Source organism: Gracilinanus agilis, chromosome 1 (assembly GCF_016433145.1).
Source record: "Gracilinanus agilis isolate LMUSP501 chromosome 1, AgileGrace, whole genome shotgun sequence".
Lineage (NCBI taxonomy): Eukaryota > Metazoa > Chordata > Mammalia > Didelphimorphia > Didelphidae > Gracilinanus > Gracilinanus agilis.
In genome coordinates this window covers 614,757,268-614,763,267 of record NC_058130.1, presented here as the reverse complement: position 1 = coordinate 614,763,267, position 6,000 = coordinate 614,757,268, and positions in this window count along the sequence as shown.

The following is a 6,000-nucleotide window of genomic DNA, read 5'->3' as shown; positions in this document are numbered from 1 at the left end:
TTGGATTTGAGGTCTTGCTTGAAGGATTTCAGAAATTCTATTAGTTGAAATGAGGAGGGACATGGGGTTGGCCATTTTGGACATGTGTTATGGCCTTGCAAAAGTTTAGAGAGAGCAAGAGATGGCATGCTATATATGAAGAACAGCAAAAAAGACAGCTAAAAATATATTATTTCTATAGGTTAGGCTATAAAAATAATATATAATTAGACTAGATAAAATAATGTATAATGAGACTAGATAGTTGGAGTGGAGAAAAGCAAGATTATTTGGAAGTAGACTATGAAGGGCTTTAAACCAAAAAGGGAAATTTATATTTTATCCTAGAAGCAAGCAGGAGAGAGCCACCAGAATTTATTGAATAGAAGAATAATATAGTCAGACCACATTTCTAAGTAGAGAAATTGAAGTAGGATACTGTGAGAATTGAGTGAGAGGAGATAGAGTGGAGCAAGGGAAAGGTTCTGAATATTTGCATATGCTTACAGTATTTCCTGATTCAAAATTTGTGGCAAGCTTGAAACCACATCATAGAAATTACTATTTCCTGTTGCCCATTTCCATCTCCTTCCTCTGCTTGAAATGCATTTGGTCGAATCAATCTCTGCCTAGCAAACTCCCGCCATCTCCCAAGGATCTTCTTCATTCCTAGAGTCCTCCTTGATTATGCAAACTAGGGGATCTGTCTTCCTCTTTTGATTTCCCATAGCACTTGTCTTTGTCTCATTCTCATTATACTTACTCCATAAGTGACAGAATAGAAAGAGACAAGTGCTATAGGAACTAAGAAGAGGAAGAAAGATCCTTTGGCTTGGTTAAACAAGGAAGGTTCCATGGAAATGGTGTCACCTACAATGGTCCTTGGGAACTAGAAGGAGTTTACAAGGCAGAAAACCTGGATTCTCTCATCCAGACCTTGTTACTTACTAGCAGTGTGACAAAGGAGAAGATATTCACTCAGCCTGTTTTTTTATTTGAAAAATAGGGATCATAATATTTGTAGCATTTGCTTCATAGGGTGATTATGATGAGAGCACTTTTTGATATTTAAATGCAAATTCATTATTAAGGATTTTAAAAATCATTATTCCTAGCAACTTCATTTTATAGGTAGGGAAACTGTGACTCAGAGAGAGTGACTTACTCATTGTTAGGACATAGTGATATTGTTAGATTTTGCAGTAGAGTGCTGAACTTGGAGTCAGGAAGACTTTGAATTTGAATTCTGCCTCAGGTTCATACTAGCTTTGTGATCCTGGACAAGCCATTTAACTTCTCTCCTCTGTTTCCTCATCATGGCCCATTGACCTCTAAGTTTACTTTAAATCTATTAACCTGTGAGCTAATAAATAAGAGATTTGGGATTATTCAGACTCCAGATCCATTGCTTTTATCCCTATGCCCCAGCTGCCTTCTTTTATATAGCTCTTCTCCATTATACAGTAAACCCCACAAAACCATTGTTCTTCTCTTATTCTTCTTTGTGTTCATCGATATTCCTCAGTATAATTCTTTGCATTATATTAGTGCTTGGCAAATGTTGATTGATTGAATGAATGAATGGATGAACATAAATGCTCTGATCCCTGGTACTTATAAAAATCACTGACAACTACTAAACCAGGAAATTTGGCTGTTATATATCATCACCAACAGGAGCAGCATCCTCTTCTTGCTTGTGGTGTCAGTATAATGTTCTTAAACCCCATTCCCCTTCCAAAATTCTACCTGCCTCAGAATCAATCAATATTTACTAAATGTCTAATATGTGTCAGGCATACACAGAACATCTACATTACTACTTTTCTATGGTGATTGATCTCTTTGTAGGAGTTCATTGAAGGGAAAGATTAAGCTCAATGGAGGCAGGAATAGTCAAGAAAAGATTCTTGGGTTAGGTGGGTTTTGGGGCATGGTTTTAAAGGACAGACAGACAGAAAAGAGGAAGGTGAAACAAACTTGGCATTTCTATAGGACAGGATGAGTTTTGCCAGATTGCAATGGATGGGCATGCTGTGGAATAGTTGAAGTGACAAGCAAATGACTTTAGACTAATTGAGATGCTTAAGTCAGAGTTATAACAGTCAAAATGACCAAAACAAAGATTTATTTAAATTCCATATTGAAACAGTGAGACTCAAAAGCCATTTGCTCCAAAAATTGTCTTTCTCTCCTTGTTAATTTGATATCGACTCCTCCTTGTTAAAAAGCATTCTTTTCCAAATAAGTAAAGTGAAGGAGAAAGTTTCACCCAGCAAAAGATTTAGAGGCATTCATTTTCTTGGCATGTAACCTACTGTTAATAAGAGTCCACGTGCTTCTGTAATCTTATTCTCATCCATTTTTAGATAGACTTACAAAGTTAAGCCTTTGGCCACTGGTAGAAATCCTAATAGAATTTCCACTGGCTCAATGTTAAATGTATTCAATGAGAATTACCAGTCCTTTGAAGGGGTTTTATTTTATTCTGTTTTCTTTGATTCAACAAGATTATGTCATGGACTTGAAGCTGGGAAGCCAAACTTTCATTATCATCTTTAACTTTCTGGAAGGAATAGCTAATCCATTGGATAGCAGAATGGGAAACCCCTGAAATCATGATAAACTAAAACAAGCCAAAAGATAAGATTTCATAGGAATTAACATAATGTTTTACACTCAGGTTATTAAATTTTTTTAGTCAATAAGGATAGGATTGCACGAAAGTAACTCAAAAATTCAGAATGAGAAAGGTCAATAGTATGAAGGGTCTTCCAAAAGAATTAATATGGTCTTGACTACACTAACAGAAGCACAACATTCACAGTGAGAGAAGAGGTCATTCTGTTATACCTAGTCAAGCCATACATGGGATACCTTTTCCAGTTGGAGGCACTACAATGAAGAAAGGGCACTGCTAAGCATTTATTAAGTATATTCCATGTGCCCATTATTAGGCTAAGCAGTGGGGATGAAAGTACAAAGAATAAAAGAATCCTTGTTTGCAAAGAGTTTACATTCCAGGGAGGAAGATAGCAAGCACATATATAAACATATATGGCATAAATATAAAGTAAATAAATACAAATGTATACCTGATAGTTAAATACAAGGTCATTTGGGAAGGAAGAGCATTAACAGTTAAGATCAGGGAAGCCCTCATCTTGAAGATGGTTCTTGAAATCTATCTTTATTATTTAATTCCTTACTTTTGGTCCTAGTAATAACTCTTAAGACAGAATGGCAAGATCTAGGCCAGTGATTCCCAAAGTGGGCACTACCGCCCCCTGGGGGGTGCTGCAGTGATCCAGGAAAGCATTGATGGCCACAGGTGCATTTATTTTTCCTATTAATTGCTATTAAAATTTTAAAAAATTTATTTCCAGGGGGCTAAGTAATATTTTTTCTGGAAAGGGGGTGGTAGGCCAAAAAAGTTTGGGAACCACTAGTCTAGGCAAAAAAAGGTTTAAGTGATTTGTCCAAGGTCAAACATTGAGCTGTATCTTAATGGGATAGAGACAAAGAGGAAGGAAGGAAAGAAGGAAGAAGGAAGGAAGCATTTTATTCATTGCTTACTATGTGCCAAAACTGTTAAACACTAGATAGTACCTGCCCTCAAGGAGCATTCTAATAGAGGATGACAACTCTTATGGTTATGGTAAACCAAGAAGAGTGTTTTGTTCTGTGGATTTGGGAAGTGGTGATGGAAAAGATGTGACTAACAAACAAGAGCATAGAAGGTCGGGAACCAGATGATGAGTTGATCTAGTTAGATGAGATATGAAGCATAGTCTGGTACCAGTTCAGGGGCAGCCAGTAGATATGGTGGGCTGAGTGAGCACACACTTAATATCCAAAGAATATCCAAAATGAGTGAGAGGGAGTGATTATCCTCATCTAATGCTGAAGAAAGATCAATGAGGATGAAGAAAAAGAAAAGGCTATTTGATTTGGGAATTAAGAGATCATTGATGATACTGGAGACAACTGTTTTGGAGGTAAGAGTGGGTTGAGGGGGAAAAATAGATCACAAGAGATTGAGATTGAGAAGTGGATGAACAATAAAGAAGTAGAAGCAGGAAATATAGGCTATATTTAAGTGATCAGCTATTGTTATCAAACTGTGAATAGAGGGATAATGAATTGCTAAGGATAGAGGAACTTAAATTCAAAGTAGGGTAGAAGATCAGATTCTGAGAAATGAAACTAGGATAAATGAAAGGACAGGAGATCATGACTAAAGAAAAAAATTAAATATATCTAACAATGGGATGAACTCCTTTATAGGCAGTAGGTTTCTCCATCACTGGATTTATCTGAGGAGAAAATGGATAACTACTTGGAAATGATATAGAGGTGATTTATGCTTCAGATGAGAACTGGACTCTGAGGTCCCTTCAAGTCTTGGGTATCTATGATAAATGAGTGGTGTCTTCTCTAAGAGAAGTACTACTCTTCAAGTATTGGAAATAAAATCCATATATAAAATTATAGGTGGAGAATCTATAGTATGAGAGAATGATAATACTGGATTTGGAATCATTAAGACCTCTTAGTATTAATTAGATTATGAGTTCTTTGAGAGAAGGTACTAGGCTTTTTTTGTTTTCTTTGTTTCTGTTTGTTTCGGGGGCTTTGTCTTAGTCTTTCTTTCTATCCCCAACACTTAGCATAGTTCCTGGCTCATGATGGGAGCTTAGTAAATATTAGTTGACTTACCAACAAATTATTTAATACTTTAAGGCAATGATGGGCAAACTTTGGCCAGCGGGCCATATGAGGCCCCCTGAAATGTTCTATCCAGCTGCGCAACATTATTCCTAATCTGACAAATACAATAAGTAGGATACAATACAATGAAACTTCGAAAGAGTTGCCTTAGAAACAGACTGACAGATGAGCATTTCCTTTCTTTCCTCTTTAAAAAGTTTGCCCATCACTGCTCTAAGGCTCTTTTTCCTCATCTGTAAAAAAAAGTTGATAATCCCTCTAGTTCTCATGAATCATGGTAGCTGTGAGGATAAGATGGGAAGGCAATGTATTATCATTTCTTTATCATCATCGATAATAATCTACATATAATGATAACTGTCTTCCTGATATGAGGGTTTGTCTAGTCCAACCCCTCTCATTTTACAGATAACAAAAGTAAAGCCCCAAGAAATTAAATCAATTGCCCTGGGAATTCAGGAAAACACAAGTCCTGTTCCACTACTTATAATCTCTAAAACCTACCTCAACATGACACATGCATTCTGGAGGAGAAATGTTGAATCCCAATTTTATGGGAAAAGAAAGGTTAATAGATTTGCCCAAATTTACTTCCCAAAGTAATAACACAGTAAGGAATGTCTTGGGTGATTGATAGTAGCAGGATATCTACTGTACTAGTCACCATCAGTCACTATTAAGAAATCATGATTTTGTATGAAGTTTGTGTTAAGGAATGAAAGGAAATTACAGAATACAAAGAAAATATGCATAGTATACTTGAGAACTTTATATTCTTATTTAAATGGAAATGTAAACACAAGTAGATTTATGTGGGTTTGGGGTCAAGTGTAGTTGTTGATGTGTTTCATCCAATCATGGCATAATCTATTTCTGCTTCCAAATTAGTTAATTCAATGTTTAAAAAAAAACCACCAAAAACACCAAAAAAGCTCAGCTGGACTAATATAAACCCTAATTATAAATGGAGTTGGAATATTACCCATTAGGTTATAGTATAACTTCATTTGGGATTTGTGTTTTCAAAATCATAAAATCATTTTATAATTATGGATTAACTTTGAAACATTTAGAAAAGTACAGTGTGTGTGCTTTTGAAAGTTCCGTATTATTGGAATTTATATGAAGGCATTGTAAAACAAATACTGTAGACCTGCCCAGTTTCACTGTGAAACATTGAGATTCATTGTGCTCATGGCATTTTGTATTAGTTGAATAACTATCAGGAGGTCAAATTTATTTTCTTTTTCATGTCAGAATGTTTTCTTTATTAACTCCTTAAAAAAAATG